Below are 24,019 nucleotides of genomic sequence, written 5' to 3' on the forward strand. Positions count from 1 at the left end.
AGTCCCCATTTTGTTGAGATATCCCCACGTAAGCGAGCACAGGATTGCAGCCTTGCAGAGGAAATGTAAGGCGGTGTGGAGCCACTGCTGTTTCCAAAACCCAGCCAGCTTGTGTCAAGCAGCACAGAAGGAGCAGGGACAGTTTTGATTGTCCCCCCCCCCCACACACACACAGCTGAGGGACCCAAGGTTTGGGCCACTTCCCTTAGCCTGAAGTGTCTGTCTGGGGACTTTCCACTGGCTACAATCATCCAGCTTCCTGCAAACCCCCTGCAATGAGACGGGCCTTGGGCAACTCCAGAGAGCTGGCGGATGGGGTGGGTGAAGGTGGGTGTGTTGGAATGTGTACCTTCCCAGAACTGGGGCGTGGGAGAGAACCCAGCAAGCCCTTACTGGGCCATGTCAAAGGCTGACTTGGAAGCCTCTGCAACCTTACCAAGTCAGCACCCAGTACTCTGGCCCTGGTGCACCTCCACTGCAAGGCAATGCAAAATCCCTTTTAATATGCATGTATTTCAATGAATCTCGCTCTCTCTTTGAGAGGTAGCAATCCTATATGGGGCTTTGTAGGACAGAATGTGGCAGATGTTTGGCATTTCAGAACATGACTCAGCATTGGGCAGGCCTCTTGTCTGGTTGCCTCTGGTGATCATAAACCTAATCCAGGTGACCATGCAAGCCAAACTCCATTTGATTCTGTCAAGCCACAGATTTTGTCAAGCCACAGATAATTTAGCAGCTATGCTAATAAATCATTGTAGGTGTATGTCATCAGATGGGCTAACAAAACCTAGTGTGGACTAGTGACTCTGGGGGTTTGTCTTGTTTGGCAAGACTAGTGTGGGACATTAGGATCTTTGAAAGGGGTAAGCCATGACTGTTCAAGTGGTATAGGAGTGGGTGGTGTGGAGATGACTCCAGAAGGAGAAAGCAGAAGCAGCAGGGGAGAGGGGCTGCCAGTGCCCAGCAGAGGGAGAGACGTATCACTGTCACTTTTGGCACAGCTCATATTCTCAAGTTCACTTTGCTACATTTCTCCATCCATTTGCATTATTAAAGTTCACCAGCACAATGTGCATTTCTCCTTATCTTTTTGTGCAGTTTTGCTTAAAACAATACATTTTATATTACTTTCAGCAAGATGTACATCTTAAAACACAAGTGTACACAATTTTGTTTGCAACTTTTTGGCTGGAGAAATACATTGCAAAATTTGGAAAAGTGTGAATTCTGAAGGGTGGCTCTGTTCACAGTATTGGTTCTTGTTTTGTTTTTTGTTTTATTAAAGATTTATTGGTTTAAAATACAAAGATACAAACATATGTATGTTTGTATGTTCACAGTATTGTTTTGGAATGTAGGTTATATTCAAATAAGAACCAAATCCTCCCTCCCCATTCAACTATTAATTCCAAATATATCTTTTTAAAAGCGGTTTTGCCCATATGATTGCTCGAAGCAATGTTAATGGTGTCTCTGCAGTTTAAATTGTTAAAATATGTAGACCTTTTCCAGTCTTAAGAGGTGCCAGTCTTAAGAGGTGCAAAGTTGCATTTTCCTGCCTGAGGTTAGTGAATGATTTATGTTATTTCCGGGACCTTCAAGTTGGGAGGAAGTGACTTTCGATGGCTGGTATTGCAATGCCTTCAAAGGAAGTGATTGGTACTGTCAAAGCTGGGGAAGCCTGAGGGATTTGATTTTTGGGAATTCCAGTATGAACTGACCTCCCATAGTAATGTGGGATTAGTATGCCTCCCATACTAATGTGGATAAGTTAATGTTTTAATTGTGGTGTCATGCGCTGCAAACTGTCCCTGAGACCTTTTTATGAAAGGAGGGTAAGAGATATATATTGTTGTTGTTGTTGTTGTTGTTACTGTGGATCAGAATGCAGTTATCCTTCAGATTTTGCACATCTACAAATTTTGCACTGCAGTTCTCGGAGTAAAAAATGCATCAAAACACATTTAGGAACGCATTCAAGAAACTGAAATTCACTTATTTGTGTTTTTTCGTGGATTGTTTTTCTTTAAGCAAAACAAAAGAGAGATCAATGTGGAAATGGTATGGAATGAATATATGTAAAAGCAACATGGGCCTGTATCTAATGTTATTCCTACTCAGAGTATACCCCTTGAAATGAATGAACATGACAAATTTTGATCTATTAATTTCGATGCAGCCTATGCACTGTGGGTTGCTTGTATGTGCTCTTGTCCGTAGCAATGGCATACTTTGACATGCTGATTGTGGCTGGATTTGTACATCCAATTTTTGCAACATTAATATTTGGATGGTTGGGTGGTGGGGGCAGCGGGGTCTATCAAATATATTTTATGCATCTTGATCCCTCTTCAGCTCTGGGCATATGGTGTACACTCAAGAAATCGCCTCAGAGAGCATGCAGGCACCATTCACAATTCACAAAATCCCAGTCTATCAAGTTCAATGGGACCCAAATGAGTGTCTGGGTGCAAATACAGTGCATAGCCACATCTGCCATAACTGCGTTCCAATTTACTTATTGCAGGGTTGGGGAATCTCAGGCTTCGGAGCCAATTTTGGCTCTCCAGCCCTCTCTTTTTAGTCCTGTGGGCTCTGTCTAAGCTCCAGTGCTCTCTTGCCCTGCTCCACATCCTCTTTGAGTGCTTTAGCCTGGTTGGAATGCATCCCTGACCTGTGATGAAGCCCCTTGCTTCCTTGGGTGGAGAGATATCTTGTTGTGCAAAAACCAAACCTCTGGCTACATGTGGATCTGAAATGTACCCAACTGTTGCAACCTACTTGTGCTCCACCTATTTTTTGTAGCTAGCCCTGCCCACCACTGCACTGGCATGGCCAATGATGGTTTACCTGGGAGGGTGTGTGCTTCAGAGTCTGCTTTGCCAAACTATTCTCTGAAGTACCTCCTTTCAACAGCTTGCCTGGGTCGCCTGCCACCCACACTGCTTGTTGGTTCTCCTGCCTGCTGTTTTGATATTATTCTGGAATTACATTGGCCACCTATGGATGGCCATGCAAACTGCAACATGATGACAGGCTTACAGTTCTAATACATAGTAAGATACATGTCTTTAATGGCTTTTTGATGGTTGTTGGCTATTAGTTAGCTAGTAATGTGCACAACCTTGGTGGGAGGTGGAGAGAAACAGCTTGGAAGATATCTGAGGTTTGCAGCTGACTGGAGGCTCCAAGCATATCTTTTGGGCGGTACTGATGTTGCTTTCACTACTATAACTGTTGGCCTGGGTGCTTTATTTTCCCTGTATTATCAGTGTTTCTGCTCATGCAGAAAGTACTACATTTTTAAAGGACATCACAAAACCCCACCATTACTTTCCAATGTGCTCTCCTTGCAAGAAAACTCTTGATCCAATTGCATTTGCCTCTGGAGCTTCCTCGGTGAACTGAGGATCCATGAAAAATGCCACTTCTTTATTTTCTTTTGACAAATAAAAACTTTATAAATGCCCCCCTCTTTTTTTAACAAAAAGGCTTTTGGATACCATTGGGTTTTTGTTTTGTTTTTTACTAAGCATCATACAAATTTAGCTAGATTACAAATCAGAAAAACATGTCAGTTTTCAACAGAAGACAGGAAAAATGGGTTATGATTTCAAAACACTTCAGACAGATGGATGAGCATTGGGCGACATCAGGAACTTTGTGAGCCAGACACCTTCCCCTTAAATAGCTTTATTGCAACAGTGAGGAAGGTGACAGAGAGATTAATAATCTCACAAGGGCTGAATGCAGAAGAAAGTTTTGGAAGTGGAAAGGAATTTAGAGAAAAAATGAAGGCTTTTTAATGGGTTCCTATTTTTGGTGTAATGATGAGTTAAACTTGGAATTTGCTCCCACCAACTTGGATGGCTTTTTTAAAAGAGTTGGCAAATTCATGGAGGATAAGGCAAACAATGGCTCCTAGTAGGGCTGGGCAATATATCAATATATCATCCAAAACTGATTTGAAGTCCATATCGTGATATTGGTTTCTTAATTTTTGACCTGGCAATGTGTTGTGAATTGTGTGTGTGTGTGTGTGTGTGCGCGCGCACGCTATGCAAAAATCACAATGTGGAAAAAGTCATGACAGACACTGTGATATATCAGTATATTGCAATGTTTAGCTGGTCATCTATCATGATGTTGAAAACCGGGTATTGCCTAGCCATAGCTCCTAGCCCCAATGGCTCCCCATATCTTATATTCCCAACTTGTCCAAAGATCCATCAAAGCTACTCTGTCTCTGTCTTCTTAACTTTTCATTCTCAGAACTACAATTCCCATCATGCTGTATTCTCAGTTCACTCACCATTGAGCCAGTGTGGTGTAGTGGTTAAGAGCAGTAATCTGGTGAACCGGGTTCGTGTCCCTGCTCCTCCACATGCAGCTGCTGGGTGACCTTGGACTAGTCACACTTCTTTGAAGTCTCTCAGCCCCACTCACCTCACAGGGTGTTTGTTGTGGGGGAGGAGAATGTTAGCCACTTTGAGACTCCTTTGGGTAGTGATAAAGTGGGATATCAAATCCAAACTCTTCTCTTCTTCTCACTACACCTTTGAGCAGTCCACGGTTTTTTTGCTCCCACCATCAGCTTCTCTTTCAAAAATAGCAAGTGGACTGTGGCCAGCCAATGCCTTCCCCGCACCCCATCTTAGGGAACACCTATTTGCCCTGATACAGCAACTACCACCCACATCTGCAAAAAAGTTTGTCCTAGCAGATCTATTGCATTAAAGACTCTCATCCAGAAGTGGAAAGTAACAGAGGGAGCGCCTGATTGTGACATAGGCCAGTGTGATGTGCCTGGAGCCACAACAAGCTTGGCCAGAACCAACTCAAAGCTGCATCCCATAATTTCACCCTCAGCCTTCAGCAGGCGCTTGTGACACACCACAGCCAGAGCAGGAGCAACCCTAGAGTCTGGAGTATATTTCAGTGGGGAAACCTATGACCCTCCTGATACTGCTAGACTACAACTCTCATCATCCCTGATGATTTGCCATGCTGGCTGGGGCGAGTTGGAGTCCAACAGCTGAAGGGTCACAGGTTCCCCATCCCTGGTAGCGTGTCAGAGCAGTGTTCCTTCTTGCCTCTCATGTGCTCAGTAGACCAGAGCAGTGCTATGTGCTAGAGAACCCTGGGCTTCCTCAGACACTCGTCAGGGGGCTTTTGAAAGAAAAGATCACTAATGGTGGAGAAGCTTCCCTGAAATGCATATGGGGGTCTGCTTGAGAGTCAAGCACAGGACTCGTCTCTTTGTTACTATTGTGTTGCCTTCCAGAGTTTGTTAGACTCCAGATCCCATCAGCCCCAGTCAGCAATGGTCAACAGTCAGGGATTATGGGAGTTGTAGTCCATCAACATTGGGAACCATGTTTGCTACTCCTGGGGCAGAGAAGGGAGAGCTAGGTGGCCCAATGATTCTACTTGGTATGGAACAGCTTTGTATCTTTAAACTGCCCCCCCCACTGCCACCTGCACCAAAAAAATGTTCAGCCTTCGCCCTTCTAAAGACATCCAAATCCATACCTTATGAGTGCAGGCTGTTTCTTTCACCAGAAAGCAGTTCGGAATACAAGAGTGATTTCTAATCAAGAAAATCAGGACATCCAGCAGTACCTGGCAGAGAGTCAGAAAATTAAGTCTTAAGTGAACAAAACTGGCTAAATGCCTTGCACCAAGAAATTAAAGAAGACATAAATAGCCACTGCCTGGTGGGTGTGATTGTGGGTGTGCGCATGTGTCCTTGTGTGCGTGCATACATACTGGGGGAGGGGTTGTGGGCAGCAGATTTGGGTTTGCAGGTTTTTCTTATTATTCCTGCCGAAGAGTGGAAACATGTGTGGTGTGAATAAAAATGCAAAGCATCCGCTGGAACATGCTGTTGCTCCGGTAACCCCAGGGAACATGGGCATGCAGGATCCCGGGGAGGCGAGCTGTAAAGTCCCTTTGATCCTGGCGCCTGCAGCCCTGATCGATGATGGCCTCTCCGTTCATTTCCTTGTCACTGTGACATCTCCTCTATGGAACTCCCTCCCCCGCTGCTTCTCCTTTTTTGGAAATGGATGGAAACCTAAAAGACGCTGGCTAAAGCCGTGGTCCCCACCCCACCCCACCATGAGGCAAGAGCTGAGGAAGCTATGAAAGTTTAGCCTAGGCAGCGCAGGGGGAACCTGTGGTCCTCCCAGATGTTGCTGCACTCCAACGGCCATCAGACCAGACCATTGGCTATGCATGCTGATGGGAGTTGGAGTCCAGCAATGTAATGAAGGTGCCTGGTTCCCCATCCCTGGTTCAGAGCGGAGGAAGGAGAGGCCCAAGCCACTGATGTTCCCTTACTCATTTGCAGAAACGGGGAAGCTGTGGTCACCGGACCATAGCTCCTATAGGGCTGAGGAGAGCTGGAATCCAACAATATTGGAAAGTTCGGAGGTTTCCCAGCCTTGCTGCTCTCCATGAGGACACTGTCTAGGGTGGTCTCAACTAGGTCTCACTTTCGACAAAGATAATAATTTTCAAGTAGGCAGTGACACCTGGAATTTCCAGGATTTTCAGTGAGCAGAGCTTCACTATGACTAGCATGAGCAGAATAAATTAAGAAAGATAAATATGAGTAATTTGCACTGTATTGCAAATCCAACTTTTCCTGGTGCAGAATTTTTAATTTATTTAGGTAAGTTGGGAAAAGATGAGCGATCTGAGCAAATAGTATTCCTTTGTATTGATTAACATTGTACATTAGTTTCAAAAACAAATGCAAAAATCAACCAGAGGGTAGCTGGTGTCGTACCTTCCAGATGCTTTGTTGTTGTTTGTTTTTACTTTTTATGCTTTTATTATATAGTTTTGTCTTATTTTATTGAATGGTTTTGTCTTGTTTTGATGATATAGTGGTATATAAATATTTTTTGTAAATAAATAGACTATAATGCCCATTAGCTGCAGCTAGCATGGCCAAACACTGAGGATAATGTAGGCCAACCACATGAGAGGACACCCTGTCAGCTGCCCCAGAGCTAAAATAATGTAGAAATATTCATTTCAATATGAAAGTAATGCAAAAACTGGAACAAAGATGGGTGCTCCATTTTAGTTTTTCATGAATTTCAGATAAAGCTTTGCCAAATATCCCAGGGTTTCATGGGACAATTCATCTCCCATGAAAGTGGGGGGATACTTTTTGAATTTGGGACATGAGTGAATTTTGAGAATTTTACACGAGTATTGGCCTTTCTTTTGGAAAAGAGGAGGCTGAGAGGAGATAGGATAGCCATCTTCAAATATCTCAAAGGCTGTCACATGGAAGATGGAGCCAGCTTGTTTTCTCCTGCCCTGGAGGGTAGGACTCAAACCAATGGCTTCAAGTTACAAGAAAGGAGATTCCAACACAATAGCAGGAAAAAACTTTCTGACAGTAAGAGCTGTTTGACGGTGGAACGGTCTCTCTTGGGAGGCTGTGGACTTTCCTTTCTTGGAGGTTTATAAGCAGAGGTTGGGGTCCCTTGGGGTCCCTTCCAATTCTACAATTCTGTGAACTTCATTCAACCAAACTGGCTCCTTTCAAGTACTGGGATAAGGTGATGCAGAAACCAGCCCTAAAAGAGTGAGCAGGAGATGCGTGCAAGGACTGCTTTGAACTCCATATGCGTCCAAGGTGCAGATGTGCTGTTCCTCCTTATGAGCATGTAAGGAAGATTTCCTGCCTTGGCTTTTTTTCCGGGCTGCCTTCACTTTTTAAAAAGCCACTGAAAACATCTCCAGAGCAAAGTTCCAGATGCACTGCTTTTCTTCCTTGCCTTCTGAACCATTTGTTAGAGGCTGGGCAATGGCAGAGAGAGAAAGAGAGACCTCCCCCCCCCCAACGCTTTCTCACCCTGCCGCCCCCCCCCCTTCTCCTTCAACATCAAACAGGGTGAAAGTGGATGTGAATTTCCCTCTGGTAAAATCAGTAAAATCCGCTGCTCCTACAGCAAGGCAGCAGCGGTTCTGACTCCGAGACCCCAAGCAGTTTTTCTGCAAAAGATGGAGGTACGGCAAATCTTTTAAAAATGTCTATGTATATATTCATTCCATGCAACTTCTAAACAAAACAAAGCATGTCTGAGAGAAAAATTCTTGTCCAACCTTGTGCTAGAATTGTACTTGTTTCCTACATCAGAAAATGTGATCCCTGCCCTGCGGCATGAAGCAACACAGTCCCCTCTTCTCATCCAGCTATCCTGATCTTCTAAGTGTGCTGACCAGGTCTAAGTGTGGCAAGGTTGTAGGTAGAGCATGAGGTGCGGAGGAGGGAGGCAAATCCAATGTTGGGCGTGAAGCTCACTGGATGAGTCAACATTTCCTAGCGCTATTATGAAGTTAAAATGGGGGGAGAGAACGTCTTGCTGTGCTTTGCCAACACCTTGCCAGACCACCTCTCCTATTGCTCAAGGCAGGTGACAAAAAAAAAAATATTTCCAAACCATAAGCTTTCAAAAGCCAGTTGTCAAACAGGAGGCAATAAAATGGGACTTCCGGGTTAGCGCCTCCGGTAATGGCGGAATTCCTTTGATCGGGAGGAATTTGCTTCGTAGGAATCCGGGTCTGGCTGCCACGGTGAAGGCGGAGACCCACTAGAAATCACAGGCAGGTGAAGCCTGTGAACGTGGGATTTGGCTGGCACCTTTTGCGCCTCCCCTACTCGCGGGGAAACCCGGTTTTGGGGATCCGGAGCGACGTGGGGTGAGCGGCGCGGTGCTTCGACTTGACTGCTTCTTCCATGGAGCGAAGCCACATAGCTGTTGCCGGAGAGCACTGACTTTTTCCTGTGGACAATTTGATCTTAAAGCAACTACCCGTGAGTAGAGCGGAGAATTGGATTTTTAAACGTCTTAATTTGGTGCCGAAATGGGGAGGTCTAAAACAGGAAGTCCACCTTCCCCTTTTGTAAACAGACTGAAGCAATGAGGATGCAAGCTGAAGTCTCGGAAAGCCTATTGTAAAGGACTAAATTTCCATCAGTAAAAAATACTAAACCCCCCTTGGTGGCAGGAGAAGAGGGGGGAAAGTCTTGGACTGAGTATACCTGCAGGAGAGAGCGAACAGAGTTAATATACCACCGCTCCGATCCTGGAAACGGGCTGCCAACAGGACTGACCGTGATTAGAACGTTCACTGACAGTTAGTTAAATAAGAGGAATACATTGTCTCCATGGTCTCCGTCTGCGTTTAAAAAGGAGTAAAAGTAACAGAAAATTGAAACTAACTTTATTGTTTGAATTGAGTTTAAAAGGACTAATACAAATAGAAACTCTTTAGCCTCAAAGGAAGGAAAATGAAAATAAGATCAGTGGAAGACAAAGTAAAGTTCATGTATAAATATGAAGAAGACTCGCAGAAGGGACTTGGAAAAGAGTTAAGAGCATCGGACAGAACATCACCAGGTTGATGGACTATAGGGAATTGGCGGATATGACTGGCAGAATCCGGGACCAGGGAGAAGAGTCGGTGGAAGAAGATTGGAAAAAGTTTAAAGACTATTTATAAAAATATTGTAAAATTAATGAGTGTTAGAAAAATGTTGGAAAGGAGCTATATGGCTTTAGTAGAAATGTTACAAGGAATTAAGTACAAATAGATTATTAGAGTATTAAAGGGAAAATAAAGTTAAAATATGTTAAGACAATTATATATTAAAGGGAAAAATAAGGTTAGAATATGTTAAGATAAATTACAGGACAGAAAACAGAGGAAGATGGAAAGGAATTGCTGAAACAGTTAATTAAAGTGGAATGCAAAAAGGGAGGTGTGAGGAGGTCGTTGAAACAAGTAAATGAAAGTTAAGATACTGAACTTATTAGATGAACTTATTAGATGAACTTATTACTGAACTTAAAATTGGTTTTATAGGGGTGTTTTAACTTGGAACTGTTTAAATTGTATTGTTTATGGATAAATTTTGATGTATTGTTTTTAGATATGGGCCAATGGCCGTAATAAACCAATCAATCTTATTAGATGTGTTTTAAATTGTGTTTGTTTGGTTTTGTTAATTTAATGTTTGGGGGGTTGGTGTTGTGTGGTGTTTTTGTTTTTGTATTGTATTGTTTTGTTTTGTTTAATTCTTTGTCTTTCTTTTGCAGTCTTTAAAATGTTAATAAATGTTTTTTTTTATAAAAAAAAAGAGGAGGCAATAAAATGGCTAACTCAGCAGAATCAAGTCCACCACTGATAAACACCTGTAATGAACATGCAAAACAAATAAGCCTTGCATTTAACAAAAGCAGAAGAAAACACTCAGGAAGGAGGAAAAAAATCTTGCCATCCTGTGTTGTGGCTGCTGCTGCCGAGGTATTTCTGCTTCTCCCAATTGCTGTTCTCATTTCTCCATGAAGGGTCTGACCCTCAGGGCCAAGCTAGGTGTGGCGTGCAAACTCTTGTTCTCAAACTTGACCACCGCTTTGTTTATAGAAAAACAGTTTTCAGGAGGAGGTGGTTAACAGCAGGGAAGTAGCGGAGTTGGGTCAACTTCGTTTACCTCCTCTTGTAAGAATTGCCTCTCTCTTGCTTTTAAAACCTGTATGTTTCTCCTCTTATTCTGGGGCTTTGGAATGGAATAGCAGATGTGACCCTATCCCTTCCTGTGTCTTATTTGGCTTGGTTTGCACAATATAGCAAGCCCAAAGGTGGCTTCTTGGGGCCACACAAATCTGCAGGCTCCCAGATAGTTTCTCATCGCTGCTTTGCTCCTCCCTGGTCCTTTTTGATGCCATCCTAAGTGCTAGACCCATCATCACTACACCTTTAAAGCAATATCAGACCACTTTAAGCAGCCATGGCTTCCCCTAAGAACAGTATTTTGTTAAGGGTGCTGACAATTGTGAGGTGATCCCGATTCCCCTCACAGAACTACAGAGTTCCCTGGGAAGAGGGATTGACTGTTAAGCCACTCTGAGAATTTTAGCCTAACAATTTAGCGCTCATAACAAGCTCCACTTCCAGGGATTCTTTTAGGGAAGCCAAGGCTGTGCAAAGGGCTTTGATGCTGCTTTAAATGTGCAGTGCAATCGGGCTTTAAGTCAAGGTTTGGCTCAGTGTGCAATCCAAACTGGGATTCATGGTGAACAAATCCTGTCTACAGCTCAGAGTGAGGGGGAGATTTGGTTCAGTTCACATTTAAAGGTGAACTAATTTACTTAATCCACATCGGCTGAAACAATGTGCAAACTGAAACACAGCCATCCTTCATAATTCACACTTATCTGAATGTTGCAGTGCAGTGCTCCTGCTGAGTAATATGTTGAAAGGAAGAGATACTCCAGTTAAGTGTGCATGGAAATAACATTTAATTGGTGAAAATAATGTTTAAAAATGCATTACATTAGGGGAAATGGCTTTGCAAAAATGTGTATATTGGGCAAACATGCATACACAAATGTGCATATTAGGAGAAATTAGCACTAAAATGCTGGTGGATTTTCATTTCATCTCAAGAAGGCACAAACTGATACGCAAATGCAGAGGACAGAACTTAAGCTTGGGGAAAATGAGGAACCAAAATTGACAAATTCACCCATCCCTAGATACAGCTTGTGGTGAGTGAAGCGAAAGCTTAACTATGAGTCCCAGTTGAGGGTCTACTGTATTCTTTCGGGTGTGATAAGTTTTTAACTGCTTTAATGTTGTATTTTACATTGTTGTAACCTGCCCTCTTGGTGAAGGGTGGGTGAGAAATGTAAATAATAAGCGTCAGTATTATTCTCTTAAAATGTCAAATAACCACACACACCCCTTCCTCAGCACTGTGGTTCTAATGAGAATCAAGCACCATCTCACTGCCAACACACCCACCCAAGGGCAAACATGCACAGCTGCTATTAAAAAATAGAACCTGGAGATCCAGTTTATGGATCTTCCGTGATACATCTAGTTGCCCGTCTGCAGGGAAGCATGAATGCGCCCCGTGAATTGTTCCACTGTTCATAGGAGGGGAATATGCCAAACAGCCACAAGGACTCTACTAAGTAGAGAACGGGCAGTCAAGGAGTGTTGCCTGGATCCCATGGGGGCCTGCAGCTGCTCCCATGACCTCCCCTTTCACCCTCACAGTAGCATATAGGCAAGGAGCTGCCTTGGGTCACTACTGGCCACTGCTGGGCTAGCACTGGCCCATAGAAAAGCAAACAGCTCTGATGTTTGCACAGCTGAAATTGGTGCAAAGGCAACCCAGGGAAGGCAGGACGTCCCTGGAGTGCCAGCCCAGCACTACCTTTTGTTCTCAGGTTTGGTCAGGAGGGCAGGAGGGCAGGATGGAGGAGGAGACTGGGAGTTGGGAGGGAGGGGGGAGCTGCCTAGGCTTGTGGGCCACCCCCTCTCTTAGCTTTCTCCAGCATCAGGGGAGAAAGACCAAGCCTGGTTCTAAAGACTAACCCACACATTCAGGGGGAAACATATGGCACATGCAGTCCGATTCTAAGACTGAGCCACTTCAGAAAATCCTCCCGTGGAAAGCTTGTGTGAGAGGGCAAAATAGTCCGCTCTAGCCTCTGGGTGGGGGTGGGGGGTGGTTTTTTTAAAAATGTCCACTAATCCAGTAGGAAGAAATACCAAGTGGGAAAATAGACCATTTATCATTAGACTAGATTTTAGGGGGTGGGATCCCTGATTGTTTGGACTGTGCTTAATCTGTTCATTTGCCAATCTGCTGTTTTGAACTAGCAGATGTTGCAGGTGTGAGCAGGTGTGAGGAAGCTTTGGCCCTCCTGATGTTGCTGAACTATAATTCCCATCAACCCTGGCAAGCATAGCCAGTGATTAGTGATGATGGGACTTGTAGTTCAGCACCAAAGGTTCCCCACATCAGATCTAAGACAAGAGCGGGGAACCCCGGGCCAGAGAACCTAAAGTGGTCCTCCAGCCCTCTCTTTCTGTCCCTCAGGACTCTCCCCAACTATTCCCCCTCCCCAGGCCACACCCCTTGCTTGCTTGCTCTGCTCTGCACGTATCAGAGCTCAATAGTACTTTCTAGCTGGGCAAAAGCACTTTGGGGGGAGCCAAGCAGGACAGTGAGGGGACAGACAGGGTTGCATGTGGCCTAATGAGAGTTTCCAAGGGCCACACAGAGAGGGCTGGAGGGCCACATTGGTTTAGATGAAATTTCTACTATGTATTTCCCTTCAAGCTTTGCTGAGGTAGCCTTGCTCTGCTCCCCCCCCCATGCCAAGTCCTCTGAGTGGGGTGCCTGGGCATCTGCTCCCAAGCCCCTGCAGGGCTGGTTGCTCAGAAAGTCCTTCCGCAAGGCATTTCCTTGCTAGCAGAGATTCCGCCCCAGGAGGAAAGAAGCCAGGCCTGCTGCTCTGGCCACTCTCCCTGCTTTCCTTCTCCCCACCAGGTTGGCCCCTGTTGGCATGTGGGCTGTGGTGGGTGGAGGGGGAGGGAGAAGCAAAGAGCGTCAGCGCCTGGGGCTGCAGGGGGGCGATTCCCCTTTGTCTGACAGAGAAAATAAGGTTCCATTTATTATGTGCGAGAGAGAAAGAGGGAGAGAAACATCAAAGGGAGACACTTCAAAGGCAACGTCTCCTTCCCTATTAACGCGTTCCACATTGCGCTCTTGTACGGGATCCAGGCGCACGGCGCCTCGGGGAGGACAGCCGGCCACAGTGCCCCCTCCCGGAGCCTCAGGCATGCACTGAGACACAGGCAGGAATGGCCGGGGCTTGTCGGGTGGCTCAGCTGCCAGACGTACCTGGGTTGGCTTTCCAGTGTCATGGATGGATACCTGCCATTTTCAAAAGGTTGGTTCTTACTACATTGAACAGGTTATTAATCACCAAATTTATTTAACTTTTTAAAAAACCTTTTATTTTTTCAGATTTCTACTTTTTTAAATAAATAGAAGTGAGGTAAAGAAAATGCTTTCTGTTTTTGTAACCGGACTGTCAGACAACTTTGAAATGGAGTGTATGCCACACAAAACCAGAACTGACCATGACAGCGTCTTCAGCATTTAGCCTGCCAGTGCAGTAAAGTCACTTCCAGAGAGGTGACACCACATCAGCTGCCTGATGAGCATTTTGCCCAATTCCTTTGTGGGATGAAGAGACAGCCCTTGAGTCCAAAGCAAGTGTCATCTCCACACTTCCCGGTGAGTGCATTTCCCCAGTCACTTTCCTCATCACAAAAGCTTCACAATATTTTGGGGTGAGTGAGTTTGTTTTAGAAGAACTCCAGATCAGCTTTAATCACGCCATCTGATTTTTCTGGGATGGGATTGAATCGCACCCGAAATAGTGAGAGTCTGGAAGCACCGCAAGGGATATTTGTAGTAAGATGTTGCAGAATGGAATCCTTTTGCTCAACACTCTTTGCAGTGCTATTTTTCTAGAAAAAGAAGTGTGAGAACTCACCACGAACACCTCCCTTGTTCTCTTAGAATGACAACTGCATTCAGCTGAGAGGTGCCGGAACTGAGTTCCACCAAGTTCCAGCTGAAAAAGCCCTGCTTGCCAGCCATGCCCTCTTTTGAGACATTCCATCCCATTCCTCACTCCCCTTCAGTCCCCCCCCCCTGCAACAGTCATCAGCATTCTATGTCTGCTAAGCATGCACAGTCCTCATTGGGCACCTTTGGCCAGGAGGTGGGGGAGGCTGTATATTTTAAGTATTTCTGCAAATCTTGTGGTTCTCTTTGACTACATAAGGTTTAGCACTCCAAGAATGAGTTTGCTATCTGTATATAGGACATATGAGAGAGAATGTTTTCTCTAATCATGGTGATAACCAGCAAAGCTGCTGAATTCACAAAAACATAAAACTGCCTACCAAAACAAGTCCATAGCCAGTCCATCATATGAATCTAGCCTGTTTGTAACTCCTGTATGTATAATGTGCCCTGACTCCGATGAGCCAAAATTTTGCTTTGTTCATATTTTTAAAAAAGCAAACAAACAGATTTATTACGAATTAATTCTCTATTTTGCATCTCTGCCTCCTGCACAGCTAGTATGGAAAAGCAGAAACAGTTGGTGGTATTCACCATATTTGTGCATCTGTGGTCACTTACTTTAACCCTTCAATTTCTCCATGTCTATCCAGTGGTCTGTAAACCAGGCACAAGGAAGTAAGAGGCTGATCTGTTGGGCAGTGTGGTGCTGTACCACAAATGGGCAGAAAAGTAATATGATGCTCAAAGTGCTGTGTTCTGAAGGAACGCTTTGATAATGCGCATGCATGAAAAATTCAGCCACAATTCAAATGCTTGGGAAATCAAGGAGTTTTGCACCTGGTGCTGGTAAGTCACATCTGGTTCTGAATTTCAGCAGGGTTGCTTGGTTCACCTGCCCACCAAAACAAGTTAAACCTTGTTTTGAGACACCAGCATACTATAAAGCACTATAAAGCTAAGTACAAAATAAAGATAGAACGTAAATTAGTGCATATGCATGTACAAACCAAATACTCCTGTTCCTGGTCTTCTGAGAAGACAATGTATGGAGAAAAAGAATTTATGCAGAAGTAGCAAGGAAGGAAGTGAGAGCTGGACCATAAAGAAGGCTGATCGCCGAAGAATTGATGCTTTTGAATTCTGGTGCTGGAGGAGACTCTTGAAAGTCCCATGGACTGCAAGAAGATCAAACATATCCATTCTGAAGGAAATCAGCCCTGAGTGCTCACTGGAAGGACAGATCGTGAAGCTGAGGCTCCAATACTTTGGCCACCTCATGAGAAGAGAAGACTCCCTGGAAAAGACCCTGGTGTTGGGAAAGATGGAGGGCACAAGAAGAAGGGGACAACAGAGGGTGAGATGGTTGGATAGTGTTCTTGAAGCTACAAACATGAGTCTGACCAAACTGCGGGAGGCAGTGGAAGACAGGGGTGCCTGGCATGCTCTGGTCCATGGGGTCACGAAGAGTCAGACATGACTAAACGACTAAACAACAACAAAAGCAAGGAAGGGGGGGTGATGGGGAATCATTCTGACCCAGTTCCCAGACACTGACACTACAGTCTTGATACATCTTCCTTGGAAGCAAGTACTGTTGAAATCAATAGGCCTTACATCCAGGTTTGGACTCTGATGGTACATTCCATGGGAGTGTCTCAAACTCTATTGCTTTTTTGCCCATTTATATTGCCTTCGAAGTGTTGGGATTACATCATAAAGGCCAGGAATGGTTACAACTGTGGGGTATGGCATGTATTACTATCCTCATTGGGAGACTGAGACAACAGTGACCTGTTTCAAGCCATATGGTAGAATGGCCACTTACACAATGCCCAAGAGAGGACACAGATTTGTACGGAGTCTGCATGTGCTACTTGGTAGGTATAGATAGATATGCAATCCAAGGTAATAGAAATTCAATGCATCTCACTGCAGAGGGGAAGACTGTGGCCTGGGTGTGGCTGCCTGCTCAGTCTGCTGTCCAGGAGTTGCTAATGGTTGATGGGCAACTTCAAGGTCCCTCCCATCTTAAGATTCTTTATCTTTAGATCAGATTTGGGCTGGAAAGCTCTTCAGAGGGCTCTGCTCTGTACAGTAGAACGCAGGGGCACCCTACAACCCAGAAAGTTCATAGCCAAGTAGAAGTTTGAATCTAGGGCTTTCCAGCTCACAGTTGTAGCCACTAGTTGGCATCTGTCTCAAGAAACCATGGAGGGCGAAGTCAAACAACTGCATTTGCAGCCCTGAAGTGACCTCCCTGAGGCCCAAGCTTGGACAGTGTGTCTGGAGGTCCTGGGCTGCCCAGATGTCAAGACCCCCCTCTCGGCCTCGCTGAGGGGGTCCAATGGAAAGCAAAGCAAGATGTTTATTACCAGCTGGGCTGCCGCAGTTGCTGGCAGGAGACTTACAAGCTGCCAGCCTTAGGGACTCCACTCCAGATTTGTGTAGGTTTGACTCCTGAGACTTTTCTTCTCCCGAAAATTTCCTGCAAGGCAGCAGAGGTTTGGAATCAGAGTTTTCCTTCTCCTAGATGGGCTCCCTTCCCAGGTAGATAAGCCTCATCTGCCCCTCACTTTCCTCTGCAGCAGGTGCAGAAACCATCTTTTTGACCATTGGACCCGCTCTTGGTCTCATCTGCTCAATCTGCCAGAACCTGTTTTTGCATGCAAGGCAAGTTCCTAACTCACTGAGGGCTTGAGTCCCATTGGCTCCCCTCACCTGGTTTAGCCGGCCAGTTGAAGGCATTCCTGGGGTGTAGCAACTACACTGCAGCTATTACACTTCACTACAGCTATTCTCCATCACAAAGAACAGTGGCACAATATTTGTTTTGGACATCTCCAGACTCAGTATTTTGTGGGGAGGATTCAAGCACATACCAGGAAATTTAAGTTTATGCCATGAAAATGGATGCTTTGCCACCCTAGCATGGCAAATCAGCTTTAAAGCAAACATACCGTATTTTTCGCCCCATAGGATGCACTTTTCCCCCTCCAAAAATGAAGGGGAAATGTGTGTGCGTCCTATGGGGCGAATGCAGGCTTTTGCTGAAGCCTGGGGAGCGAGAGGGGTCGGTGAGCACCGACCTCTCTCACTCTCCAGGCTTTGCACAGATCTCTGCAAGCCATGGGAGCCCGCGCCGGGCTCCCACGGCTTGCAGAGAGTTGCCTGCATGCCGAAGGCTGGGCGCGCTGAGCTCAGTGCGCCCAGACTTCGCGCAGCTCTCCACAAGGCGCAGGAGCCCGGCACTGGGCTCCCACGGCTTGCGGAGAGTTGCCTGTTCTGGGGGCTGGGGTCGGGGGAAGCTCGGGCTTCCCCCACCCCAGCCCCGTGCCTGGGGGGAAAATAATTTTTTCCCCTTTATTTCCCCTCCAATAAACTAGGTGCGCCTTATGGGACAATGCGTCCTATAGGGCAAAAAATATGGTACTTTATGCAGTCAGGAAAGTGACAGGAAAATGCATTGGAAAGGATGGAATGAATGGAGGCTGTTCATTGTTGTATAACTGCCCCCACAATAAAATCAGAGCAAATGCTCAATAAAAACTGGATACAATCTAACCTCCAAGTAAGCTTCGTGCAGCCAAATTAGGATGAAATAAATAGGTCATGGGGAAGAGCCCTTTACCTTTGCAAACTGCAACCACCGTTGCATTTCAACTTCATGCAAATGTGACACGTTTAAAAAGAACATTGTCCGTGTAATAAAATGTATTCAGGAAGCAGGTTTCCACTTGACATTAAACACTGTATACTTTTCCTTTTGTGCAGGTTGGGCACCAGATTATTGTGGAGCTGGGTGGAGGGGCTTGACGACAGGACCCCTCGTTTGCTGATGGAAAAGCAGCTGCTGAGATCAGCAAAGGCATTATCAGCACAGCCCTTGTGTGGTGAACAAACGAGCTGCTGCTATAGGCTGGTAAGTGCAGGATCCCCCCCAATCCAAAAGCATCTGTAGGTTATGGGCACAATCCTGGCAAAGGTAAACACATTTAAAAGGTGACTGTAGACTCTATCCTTTTTTGCAGGAGGGCATCAAGTACGTACCAGGAAAGTTAGATTTCCTGAATTAAAGTGGGTCAAACACCTCATTGCTCTATGGTTGTAGGGATATCACGGAGTGGGGAGTGGGGTCCGGAGGGAGCACACTTCCCCACCAGCAGGCAGCCACGGTCGGCCTGCACGCGTGACCTTGGGGTGCAGGGAAACCCCCCCCCCAGACAAGCCACAGCTGTCTGTACATCGTTCTACCTCGGCCTGACCTTTCGCAATCTCAGCAGTTTGCGGTGTCCTGTCTGTAACCATTTTCCATGAGACCTTTGTCTCCTACATCATACACTGTGCAAGGGGAAAATGACGCTGTGGAACAGGTGCCAAAATAGCTTTGTACTACCCCACGATCTCGGTACGGAAGATGTGTAAAGGTCACAGCCCCAAAATGTATCTGCCTAGCTTGCATATTTTGTCTCAATAAAAGGAGGCTCCACAGGAATGGTGGTAGCTCGCTCGCTCGCTCGCTCGCTTCAGACCACCTGCGCGCAGCTCACATCATGATCAACACCTGTCTTGGGCCTTCACTTCAATGGTAATAAATCCACGAAAAGAAAAGAAAAGAAAAGAAAAGAAAAGAAAAGAAAAGAAAAGAAAAGAAAAGGAGACTTTTTGCCTTTGGAAAAGAGATGGAGAAATGTGCAGAAAAGGGCAGAATGAACAAATAGCAAACACCCCACAAATAAATAAGCAGAAATGCTTTTTGTCATATAACTGCCCCATAAACAAATTAGAATGAATACTCAGTAAAGACTGTAATAGTGCAACCATCATGTAAAGCTTTCTGCCAGCAAATCAAGATATGCTGAATAAACAGGTTGTAAATTCCATTAATTTACCAGGAGAGTGTTTTGCAGGTGCTTAGCAAGCCCTTCAAACTCTTAAATTCTTACCTTTAATTTTTTTTATTTAACACGTACACAGACAAACACACATTGCCTCTTCATTACAGTTTTAAAACTGATTCACAAACTAAACAAAAACAATAATCCAGCTGGACTGGATTAAGCTCTGTGTTTTCAGCCTGTATCTGTATCCGATCTGCATAAAATGAAACCTTAAGGAAGCAATCCTCTGCAAGACTTTCCTGGGAGTAAGCCACATTGAACATATTAGCATATCTTTCTGAGAAAAGCTGCATAGGACGACCTGGTAAGAGTGGAAATCCTATGTGTGTTTACTAAGAAGCAACTCCGATCTCCAACTGTGTTTACTCTTAGGTAAGTGTGCATAGGATATCAACCTTAGGTTTTTAAGACATCATTTAAAATATATGCATAGATAGATAGATAGATAGATAGATAGATAGATAGATAGATTCTTTATTGTCATTACACAAGTGCAACATTGCACAAGTGCAACGAAATTGGATGCCATCCCTTAAAAACAACAAAAGCAAAACAACAACAACAACCAAACAAACCACATTCCAGCCACACCCACACCCACACCCATCAAACTCCCAGGTCACACTATCGAGTTACAGCATTTAAAAAGGCCACAGCTCTTGGATAGAAACTATTTTTCAGTCTATTTGTCCTTGACTTGATGTTTCTATATCTCCTGCCAGAAGGCAGTAGTGCAAACAGACTGTATCCCGGGTGAGATGCATCCTGCAGGATGTTGTTTGCTTTCCTAAGACAACGGGAACCGTACAGTTCTTCCAAAGATGCATGAAGCAGGTATAAGCCTCAAGGAATTCCTGATGGGTGAAGAAAAATATGCTGTAGTGTGAAATTCTATTGGAAAAAGTATTTTCCTCTTGCAAAAACTGCAATTAGTTGGAGCGCCAATGGAGACAGTTCCTCTGTTTAGATCTTGTTGTGGCGCCTGCCCTCTTCTGGCTGACTACGCATCGTCTGCCATTTAAAAATAAATACAACCCCTACCTTCAAATCTTGCAAGGCCTTATGTAGAAGAGATTCAATAGAGTCAAAGGGGTAGAGACGTGTGCACAATACACTTCTTTTGTTTCTCATACTGTTGTTTTGGTCAGACAGGTTGTGCAGGTTTTCGATGTCAAATCCTATAAAACTTGTTAACAAAGAGAATCACAGGCCACTTTCACACCATGCAGGGAGGGAGCCTTGAACTTGCCCATCAGCAGGCTGAGCAAGCACACACAGGCCACCAGGTCTCAGCCTTGCCCAGCAAAAACACTTAAGCAAAGTTTATGCAAATCGATGTCCTTATTTGCCCCCCTTTTTGGGCAGTGTGTAAGAGTTTTGTGTTCCTCATTTTCCTAAGGAGTGAGAAGTTCCACATCCATTGGCCATGCTGACTGGGCCTGATGGAGTCCAACCACATCTGGAAGGTGACAAGTTGCACAGCCAGCTAGCCCTTAGCCCTCTTCTAAAATGACTTCTATTGCTACCTGGGCTCTACCATAACCAGTCACTTTTCCATTGAAACTGAGCTGGATAAGCATATCAGCAAGGCAGCGACAGCGATGGCTCACCTCTCCGACAGGATGTGGGAGAGTGTGATGCTAGCATCCAATACCAAGAGAAAGGTCTACCTGACTGCATGTTTAGCACACTGTTTTATGGAAGTGAGCCATGGGCAACTTGCACCCACCAGGAGCAACACCTCAATGCCTTCCACATGTGCTGTGTCAGGAAGATTTTGGGCATCATGTGGCAGAACAGAGTCTCAGACAAAGATGTGCTCTTCCGAGCCTACATTCTGAGCAAGTTCACATTTCTGTCCCAGCCACATCAATGCTGGCTTGGTCATGTCCACAGAATGGAAGATGGCAGGATGTGCTTTATGAGGAACTGGCCTCAGGCACCAGACCTGTTGGCAGGCCTCCCCTGCGTTACAAAGATGTCTGCAGATGCGACACAAAGGTTGGCAACATCAACCCTGACCTGTGGGAACCCCTTGCAGTGTGTGGTGGCAGACAGGTTGCGCATCCATAGCAGTGACCAGAGGAGGAATGACCACTGGGAGGAGCACAGAGAGAAGAAACTCTATGGTGCATCTGCAGCAACAAAACTGGATGCCTTCATCCACCTCAGCTGCAATAAAACATGTCTCTCTCATATTGGTCTTTACAGCCATAGCAGGTACTATAACTATGCAATTCTTTGTCTTTATCCCCGATGGAGCACTCTTCCATTGTCTCTCGAGACAGACAGATTGCAACAATAAGTTACCTTGAGCACAAATTTCTTGGCTTGGTCCCTGCACCCATCCCAGGTAGCAGGCAATGGGGGATGAGTCACTTCCCCAGTCCCAGTGGCTTCTCTTGCTCAAAACATTCAAGGAATACCTCCAACTATTCTCTAGTCATTGCAGTTCCATTAAAGAACCTTCAACCTTGGATCCAAGACAGTAACATTCCTTTGCCAATCTCCCCAAAACTATGATCCAGCATTAGAAAGCACTGCAAATAACAAGGGCCTTAGAAAGCACTGCAAATAACAAGGCCAGTGGAAGTGATGGTATTCCAGCTGAACTATTTAAAATTTTAAAAGATGATGCTGTTAAGGTGCTACACTCAATATGCCAGCAAGTTTGGAAAACTCAGCAGTGGCCAGAAGATTGGAGAAGATCAGTCTACATCCCAATCCCAAAGAAGGGCAGTGCCAAAGAATGCTCCAACTATCGCACAATTGCACTAATTTCTCACGCTAGCAAGGTTATGCTTAAAATTCTACAAGGAAGGCTCAAGCAGTATGTGGACCGAAAACTCCCAGAAGTGCAAGCTGGATTTAGAAGAGGCAGAGGAACCAGAGACCAAATTGCAAACATGCGCTGGATTATGGAGAAAGCTAGAGAGTTCCAGAAAGACATTTACTTCTGCTTCATTGACTATGCAAAAGCCTTTGACTGTGTCGACCATGGCAAACTATGGCAAGTTCTTAAAGAAATGGGAGTGCCTGATCACCTCATCTGTCTCCTGAGAAATCTCTATGTGGGACAAGAAGCTACAGTTAGAACTGGATATGGAACAACTGACTGGTTCAAAATTGGGAAAGGAGTACGACAAGGCTGCATTTTGTCTCCCTGCTTATTTAACTTATATGCAGAATTCATCATGCGAAAGGCTGGGCTGGATGAATCCCTAGCCGGAATTAAGATTGCCGGAAGAAATATCAACAACCTCAGATATGCAGATGACACAACCTTGATGGCAGAAAGTGAGGAGGAATTAAAGAACCTTTTATTGAGGGTGAAAGAGGAGAGTGCAAAATATGGTCTGAAGCTCAACATCAAAAAAACGAAGATCATGGCTACTGGCCCCATCACCTCCTGGCAAATAGAAGGGGAAGAAATGGAGGCAGTGAGAGATTTTACTTTCTTGGGCTCCATGATCACTGCAGATGGTGACAGCAGCCACGAAATTAAAAGACGCCTGCTTCTTGGGATAAAAGCAATGACAGGCCTAGACAGCATCTTGAGAAGTAGAGACATCACCTTGCCAACAAAGGTCCGTATAGTTAAAGCTATGGTTTTCCCAGTAGTGATGTATGGAAGTGAGAGCTGGACCATAAAGAAGGCTGATCGCCGAAGAATTGATGCTTTTGAATTATGGTGCTGGAGGAGACTCTTGAGAGTCCCATGGACTGCAAGAAGATCAAACCTCTCCATTCTGAAGGAAATCAGCCCTGAGTGCTCACTGGAAGGACAGATTGTGAAGCTGAGGCTCCAGTACTTTGGCCACCTCATGAGAAGAGAAGACTCCCTGGAGAAGACCCTGATGTTGGGAAAGATGGAGGGCACAAGGAGAAGGGGGCGACAGAGGACGAGATGGTTGGATAGTGTTTTCGAGGTTACCAGCATGAGTCTGACCAAGCTGCGGGGGGCAGTGGAGGACAGGAGTGCCTGGCGTTCTCTGGTCCATGGGGTCACGAAGAGTCGGACACGACTAAACGACTAAACAACAACAACAACATGATCCAGCATCACTTCAAAGTGAATCCACAACAGTAGAAATATTGGGTCTTTGTGAGTGAGTAAGGCATCTCTCTCTGCATGTGTGCCTGTGTATTTGTGTGTTCTTGTGTTCCCAAACCTACACTTGCCAAATTAGACTTGGTGGAAGGATAAAAAAGGAAAGGCTAATGGGAGGAGGATTTGCAATGGACATTGAAAGATTTAAACTTTTGCACTGTTTCCCCATGTGCAGTGCCTTTCTCATTCACTTTCCAATTACAGTGGTACCTCGGGTTAAGAACTTAATTCGTTCTGGAGGTCTGTTCTTAACCTGAAACTGTTCTTAACCTGAAGCACCACTTTAGCTAATGGGGCCTCCTGCTGCCGCTGCGAAGTCACAGCGCGATTTCTGTTCTCATCCTGAACCCGAGGTACTATTTCTGGGTTAGCGGAGTCTGTAACCTGAAGCGTATGTAACCTGAAGCATATGTAACCTGAAGCATATGTAACCCGAGGGACCTCTGTAAGTAACACTGAGCATTGTATTTAATGGCAAGCAATTGCAGACTGTTGCAATGAATGACCCCTGCTGGCCAGTGCATTACATTGCATATGTATAAAGCAGTATGTTTTGGTAGCTTCAGTCTAATACACTACAGT

General features: G+C 45.1%; 2 long non-coding RNA genes across 4 annotated transcripts in view; one reads left to right on the plus strand and one right to left on the minus strand.

Moving 5' to 3' along the window:
• Positions 1-18,531, plus strand: part of LOC307211344 — a 45,294-nt gene extending 26,763 nt beyond the window's left edge. For 2 of the 3 annotated variants that reach the window (XR_013836385.1, XR_013836387.1), the window contains 2 exons: positions 18,200-18,347; positions 18,457-18,531. This is a non-coding gene — a long non-coding RNA (uncharacterized lncRNA). Of the gene's footprint in view, positions 1-7,917; positions 8,035-18,199; positions 18,348-18,456 lie in introns of all 3 variants that reach the window. The other variant, XR_013836386.1, reaches the window with a different exon arrangement.
• Positions 18,532-19,747: 1,216 nt separating this feature from the next.
• LOC307211354 lies at positions 19,748-23,993 on the minus strand. The gene is made up of 2 exons (XR_013836400.1): positions 23,366-23,993; positions 19,748-21,833 (listed from the first exon to the last, which is right to left on the minus strand). It is a non-coding gene; the product is annotated as an uncharacterized lncRNA (long non-coding RNA).
• Positions 23,994-24,019: the final 26 nt, after the last annotated feature.

The sequence above is a fragment of the Podarcis cretensis genome (genome assembly GCF_951804945.1).
Source record: "Podarcis cretensis genome assembly, chromosome: 2".
Classification (NCBI taxonomy): domain Eukaryota; kingdom Metazoa; phylum Chordata; class Lepidosauria; order Squamata; family Lacertidae; genus Podarcis; species Podarcis cretensis.